General features: G+C 39.7%; 1 pseudogene; it reads right to left on the reverse strand.

The window, feature by feature from the left end:
* Window positions 1-7024: 7024 nt before the first annotated feature.
* On the reverse strand, window positions 7025-7188 carry LOC115069748 (annotated as a pseudogene).
* Between the last annotated feature and the right edge of the window lie 398 nt (window positions 7189-7586).

Genomic DNA, 7586 nt, shown 5'->3' on the forward strand with positions numbered 1-7586 from the left:
AATCCCTGGATGGGGCTTGTTTATTACAGCCTGGCTGCCAGGGTCTGGCCTGACAGAAGAAAATAGCACAAGTCAGGGTTTCAAATAGACAGACACTTGATCATGTTTTGGCAGCTGTGTGGAGAAGTTGCTGAGAGTTTTAGCAAGCCTCAAGTAGATCTGGGGTCCTGTGGCTGGGAAGTATTTCCTTGCCAGTAGGGAGTACAGGTAGAGCTTGGCTGCAGATAGTGCAAAGGTGGCCAAGAGAATGTACTGCCATTCAGTGGTGCTCCATTGGCTGGTGGAGACTGCTCTCATCTTTCATTTTTGCTAAACTAGGCATGTGATTTAGTTGGTAGAGTGCTTGCCTGGTATGCATGACTTTCTGGGTTCAATTTCCAGCACCATATGGACTGGGCATGGTAAAGCACAACTACAATCCTAGCATTTGGGAAATGGAGACAAGAGGATCTTGTATAAGTTAGTGAGCTCAAGTGTTTTTTGTCAGTCTTTGGGACACTAAGGTGAAGCTGTGTTTTAGTTTCTGCCCTCTGTATCTTCTCCCTAAGGAAAGACCTTCTTTAGAAATTTTCCTTTTCCTTATTGACATGAACACTGTTGATTCAAAGTTATTTTATAAACCTTCAGGTTATATTGTCTAATCACTTTGTCACCAGTCATGACCAGGACCCAGTTCCAGTCTGGGCAGGGGGATCCTGGACAAAGGGCTGTGTGCCATGATGTGGGGACCAAGGGTAGAGGCAGCAAGAACAGAGGAACTTGTGTGTATGTATGTGTATGTGTATGTGCATGTATGGGTATATGTGTTCATGGGTGTGTGGGGGTATATGTATGTATGTATGAGTGTGTGTGCATGGATGTGTATGGGTGTATGTGTGTATATGTGTATATGTGTTTGTGTGTACATATGTGTGCATATTTGTGTGTGTGTGTGTTATCCCTTGATCAGAACCCATTCTAGGAAAACAGGGTGTTAGGGAGTCCCTTCAATCACAAAATGCTAGGCCAAGCCTTAAAGGTGAGACAGTAGATGTGGAGCTTGAGAGCACAGTGGGCAGAAGACCAAAGCACAGTGTGTGTGCACACTGCTTGCCTAGAAACAACCTTTATAATTCAAACTCATTTCTTGTAAGGAATGACAATTCAAACACATTCTATTTGAAAAAGGCACATGTGCAAAAATTAGATAAGGGCCTGAACTAGAAAGAGGGAATTCTGTAATTTTTTTCCCCAACCATAAATGATCCTTTTTATATTACAAACTAGCTGGACACATAGCAACTTAATTATATGTTTGTTATCGCAAAGTGATGCCTGTGTCTGTTCAATTGTCAGTTTAATTGGGAAGAGAGAAACCAACGGCACCTGCTGTGGGCATAGGATGCGTGGTGCAGTCTGTCAGGTCCTGGTTCTAACCTGCTTCCCCATCCCCTGCCTCTGTGAGTGCTCCTGTAGATGCTTTAAGGCCTCCTGATTTACTTCCATGGGAAGGTGGGAATGAGGGGAGAAGGGAGAATTGCAACCCAGTTATTCCCAGGATCGTCCTGGCTGGGTATATGATTAGTAGGATAGAGGCAACAGACAACCCCTGTGTTAGACAAGTTTCTGTCACTATAACACAATATTTAATATAGTAAAGTTAAAAATATGAAAATTTAGTTTGGCCCACAGTTTCAGTCCTTGATTGGTTGGCTCTTAAGATCTTGGGTCTATGGCAAGGCAGAGTACTCGGAGGGGAGCATATAGTTAAACAAAACTGTTCACCTTATGGTGTTCAGAAAGTGAAAACAGGAGGAAGGAATAGGTCCTAGTATTCACTTCAGGGACATATACCCAATGACCAAACTTCCTCCTATCAGACTCTACCAGCTAATGGTCCCACCAGCTCCTGGTAATACCATAGGCTGGCCACAAAGCCTTTAACTCATGAGTCTTTGGGGGACATTTCAGATCCAAATTCTTCACTCATTCACCGACCCATTCATTCATCCCTCACATGTCAAATATTGGTAGAATTTTTAAAACAGTCTTGAAAGATGAATTGCAGTTTGAGACAAGGAGTCTAGTCCCCCAGTACTGCCACTCTCATGATGACCTGCTGGTGTAACATGCACAGCCCACTATTACTTCCTACAATTGTGTCTGTGGTGAAGCCAGGCAATGGCTAGGCACCTCAAGTGACCTTCTGTGAAACCTTGTCGTGACTCTGTTTATTTCCAAGTGGCAAGATGATCTGTGCATCTCAGCAATCAAACACGTGGTTCTTCCCTCTGTGTTTTATGTTGGCAATCTGTTTATCCCAAAGAGGTCTTTTGGTATTTTTCTTGAGAAGCTGGAAGTATATTTTCCCTTATAAATTCAATGTTTCCCTGTTACTGTACCATCTAGTAATAAGGTCCCCACTCCCTTCACTAATTTGTAGCAAAACTACCATCTACCAGGTTTTTATGTACACATATATCTATTTTTGCTCTATTTGTTTCATTTTTTTACTTATTCTTGTAAATTGTTTTTATTATCATTGGTTTATAATAAATCTCAAATCTAATATAAAGTGTGATGGTTTGAATGAGAAGGTCCCCCATAGGCTCCAAGTATTTGGACATTTTGTCCCCAGCTGATGGCGCTGTTTGGGGACGTTCTTGCTGGAGGAAGAACATAACTGAAGGCAGGCTTTGCGAATTCTTAAGTCTTGATGGATCTCCAGTTGCTCTCTGCTTCCTGTGCCAGCTTGAAGATGTGAGCGATTAACTTTCTGCTCCTGCTCCAGCCACCTCACCTTGCCTCCCCACCATACCAGACTCTAATCCCTCTGGAACCTGGAACTGTAAGCTCAAATAAACTGTTCCTTTTTATAAGTTCCCTTAGTCACAGTGTTTTATCACAGCAACAGAAAAGTAACGAATCCATAAGGTATCTCTTTTTACATAAGGTATCTCTTTTTTATATTCTTTTGAAAAAGTGGCATTTGCTATTCTTAGGCCTTTACATTTCCATGTAAGTATTAGAATAGAGTGAGCAAATTTTAGCAAAACCTGCTGGGCTCTAGATTATATTTACTATGAACTTTTGGGTTAGTTTTAAGAGAACTGGCGTTTTAAATGACTGAGTCTTGGTAACATTCTTTTACATGACCTTTGGAACATTTAGCTCAGCCTGTTGTACCTTTTGTTAAGTTTTAACTCTGCTACACAGGAGTCTTGCCTGTATTTATTTAGAGTTATTTCATATAATTTATTTTCTTTGTTGATATAAATGGAATCTTCCATTTTATTGCTCATTCTTTGGTTATTGCTACCAAATACAAATATTACTATTGTGTGTTATTTTTATCCATTCATTTGTTTTGATTAGTTACATGTATATAAATACCCTGCATTTTCTGTGAGTAATCACAGTGTCTTAGTTTTGTCAAAGCTGACTCATTGTAGTTATCAAGACTGCTAAGTTAAAAGAGAATGCTCAGAATTCACTGCTGTTTAAAGTGTTCTTGATAGATGTTCTCTAACAACTTTTTACTCTATTTCTTGCAGCAGTTGTAGGTGGGTTGTAATTTTGGCTTTGTTTTTGTTGTTTTGTGGTACTGGAGATTGAACTCGGGGCCTTGTATAGGCAAACATTCTACCACTGATGACCTTTTAAACTTTTATTTTGAGAAGGGTCTGTGGCACATTTCTTAGGGACATTCTTAGTCTCTCCGATTTCTAGAGGTTCAGGCCTATGCTACTTAACCTTTCTTTCTAACTTTTAAAAAAACGTTGTTGAGAATTTCGTACATGCATATAAGGTGTTTTGATCAAATCCACACCCATTCCCTCCCCTCCAGTGCCTTCCATATCTCTCCATCACTTTTTTCTGACAACTTCATGTGGTCGCTTTTTCTTTTTCTTTCTTCCTTCCTTCCTTCCTTCCTTCCTTCCTTCCTTCCTTCCTTCCTTCCTTTCTTTCTTTCTTTCTTTCTTTCTTTCTTTCTTTCTTTCTTTCTTTCTTCCTTCCTTTCTCTCTCTGCTACTCTAACATTACCCCCTGAAGAGGTAACCCTAAAATCTTTCAGGGATTACATAAGAGCTCCCAAATACTTCTGTCATTTTCCTTCCTTCCTTCCTTCCTTCCTTCCTCCCTTTTAATGGGGCTTAACCTTTTTTTTAACACAGGGTCTCAAGCTGGCCTCTAGTAAAATCCTCCTGCTTTGCCTGCCTAAGTGTTGTGATCAGAGGTATGTGTCACTGTGTTAGACCACAGATACATTTTTAAACAAGGAATAAGAGATGGTAAGATTGATTTAAGCTCTTTGGTATCTATTGGTCTATTGGAATAATTTGAATACTCTGAAATGCATTAGATTTCTCTTTGGTTTATAGTAATTGCCTTTTATGATCTAAGATACTTTTTAACATCTGAGCAATTGGGTCATGTTGTATAATCCATATATTTGCCTTTTTAAGGCCTAATTTAATTTTTTCCAACAATGTTTGGATAGTTTTCAGTGTACCAGTCTTTCATTTATTGTGTCAAACCCACCATTTTATACTATTGTACATAAAAATTGTTTTTTCTCTTTTTCATTTTTGGATAGAAAATAGAAATTGAAATGACTTTACATATTCATCTTATCCTCCAAGTTTGTTGAATTAACTTATTAGCTCTAATATTTTGGGGGGAGATTCTTTTGGCTTTTCTATAGAAATTTGTTATCTGTAAAAGGACATAGGCTTTTTTCTATTTGCATTTTAACTCCTTTATTGAATTTCTTGGCCTTCAGTCTTTTGCCTTTCAGCCTTATATTTGTTGTGTTTTTTTAGAGAAGTCTCTTACCTTTCTGTTAGTGTGCTTTTATGTATGGTGTGTTTGTGTATGTTCATGTGTGTGTGTGTGTGTGTGTGTGTGTGTGTGTGTGTGTGTAAAGCAGAGACTGATGTCAGTGTCTTCCTTGATTATTCTCCACTTTATTTACTGAGGCAGACTCTCTCACTGAACCTGGAACTCAGTGATTTGGCTAGTCTAGTAACCAGCTTGCCCCTTGGGTCTTCTGTGTCTGCTTCCTAAGTGCTGGGATAACAAGCAAGGCTTATATCCACATAGCTTTCATGTGGTTTCAGAGATTCCAAACTCTGGTCCTCACGCTTGTTTGGTGAGTGCTTTAACCACTGAGCCATCTCCCTAGCCTGAGAAGCCTTTTTCAGGGTGAAGAATTTTCCTTCCACTCCTGCTATTATACTGATTACTTTAAAAAGAAAGGCTGCAGATCTTGTCAAATGATTGTTCTGTGCGTTGAAATGATCATGTGCTTTCTGCGGTTCAGTTCTATCAATTGTACATAACACTGACTTTTACATGTTGTTTTAGGGGATAAATCTCAACTAGTCTGTTTGATGGTATTTTGCAGAGGGTGTTATGTCTACATGTGCAAAGGACAGTGGTCTCATTTTTGTCTTTTCTATTGATTGTTTCAGTGATTTTGCTGCCAACGCAACTGACCTCACGGGTGCGTTAAGACGTTGGGCCAGCAGGATGTCTCAGCAGGTGAAGCTACTTGCTGCTGAGTCTGAGGACCTGAATTTGATCACCAGACCCACACGGTAGAACCAACTTCTACAAGTTGTCCCATGACCTCCACATGCCCCCCCTTCACACACACACGTGCACACACACACACACACACACACACACACACACACAAATCCAGAACAATAGCTCAATGAACCTGCTCATTGTAGATTTATCCAGATTTTCAGTATTCTCAAATCAGTTTGATAGTTACATTTCCTAGAAATTCTTTATCTTTGTGTGTATGTGTTATTTTTCTTGAATTTTTAAAAATTTCAAACAAAATATTTTGATTATATTGAGATCCTTCCTGTATCTGAACCCCCCTGTTATAGACACCCACCAGACTTAAGGTACTCTATAATATATATTAAGGCCTACCAAGTCAAATTTGTGTCCCTACGTATCCTTCAGTGTGTGTCCATTCACTGGAGCCTGGTTAACCTATCTAGTGTAACACCCTTAAAGAAAACCAGCCTGTCCTCTTGCAGTAGTGTGTGTGTGTGTGTGTGTGTGTGTGTGTGTGTGTGTATAACAGAAGACAAGTTTTGAGAGTCCATTCTCTTCTTCTACCTTTATATAAGTCCTGGGGATGGAACAGCAGGTGTGTGTGTGTGTGTGTGTGTGTGTGTGTGTGTGTGTGTGTGCCTGTATATGTCATGACATGCATGTGGAGGTCAAAGGACAACTTGAATGGGTTGGTTCTCTTCTCCCAACATGTGTGTCTTAGGTCATCATGCTTGGCTGTGTGTCCTTACCCACTGGGCCCATCTCACCTTCCCTCTTAAGGATGTGTCTAAGGCCATAGAATACATAGCATAGTTCTTTGCCACATGTATTTGACAAATGTGCTACTTCATTCTGGTTTCCACAGTTTCAAATAAGAAATCCCCTCTTGCTTAGACAGCTGTGTCTCTTCAAAATTAACATGTCACTTATGCATGTGTGTGCTCATGATTTTATTCTTTAGTGCTTGGAATTTTAATGTGTAGGTCTTGATTTGTGTATCTGGTTTGAAGTTTGCTCATGTAGGGCTGTAGTGAATATTTCCATATGGGAAAGGACATCAGAGGTTTGGAACTCCCACTGGCACCAAAGGAGGGATCATCCTGGATTCTTCTCAGCCTATACTCAAACATGGTACAGAAAGGGAAGAAAGGGGGGGACTTTCAAATGTTAATCATGAAACACTAGAAAATGGAGTCAAAGTCTTCATTTCACTTACGGTGTGTTTTATAACCTTGAACGCGCTCTACCTTGTCATATACTTCTCAACGTGGAAAGGGCAATCCTGCTGTTGGATGGAATATTTTAACTGGTTTTTTTTTTCTTTGTTTGTTGTTTTGGGACAGGGTCTCCTGTAGCCCATATTGACCTCAAACTATCTCAGGCCAAGGATGACCTTGAACTTCTGATCCTCCTGCTTCTATCTCCACAGTGGCTGGGATTATAAGCCCGTGTGCCATCATTCCAGTTTAGAGAGTCAGGCTCAAGACCTCTGGCATGTTAAGCTGGCATTCTATCAACTGAGCTACATCACCAGCTAGATGGAATATATTATTATTAAATGGATATTAAACTATATTAAGGTGATAAGAACAGACACTACACTTGGCCTTAACCAAAAGGCTGAGAAGAAATGGTTGGAATATTCTATAAATGTCAATTATATCAATCTGACTAATAGAGCTGTGCTGATAAACTATATTCTTAGGATATTCTGCTTATTACCTACCAATTATGGAAGAAAGGGCTCTGGGAATGTCCAGCTCTGTTGGTGAACTTGTGTGTTTCTCCTTGTGTTTCTCTCAATGTTACATTCTTTTAGTGCTGAATCTACCAGCTTTATATATAGGACATTCTTGTTAGACAATAAGCCATCAGTATTGTGAGGTCTTGGAAAATTAACTCCTTTATGACATAGTGACTTACTATGTAACTAGTCACTTCCCTGTTCTGAAGTCTGATGTGTTTGGTTAATATAGCTAATATTCTTCTACCCTTGTTACTGTACATCTTTCTCCATCCTGCTCCTTTAC

The sequence above is a fragment of the Nannospalax galili genome, unplaced genomic scaffold (genome assembly GCF_000622305.1).
Source record: "Nannospalax galili isolate Female #2095 unplaced genomic scaffold, S.galili_v1.0 scaffold213, whole genome shotgun sequence".
In the NCBI taxonomy this organism is placed as follows: Eukaryota; Metazoa; Chordata; class Mammalia; order Rodentia; family Spalacidae; genus Nannospalax; species Nannospalax galili.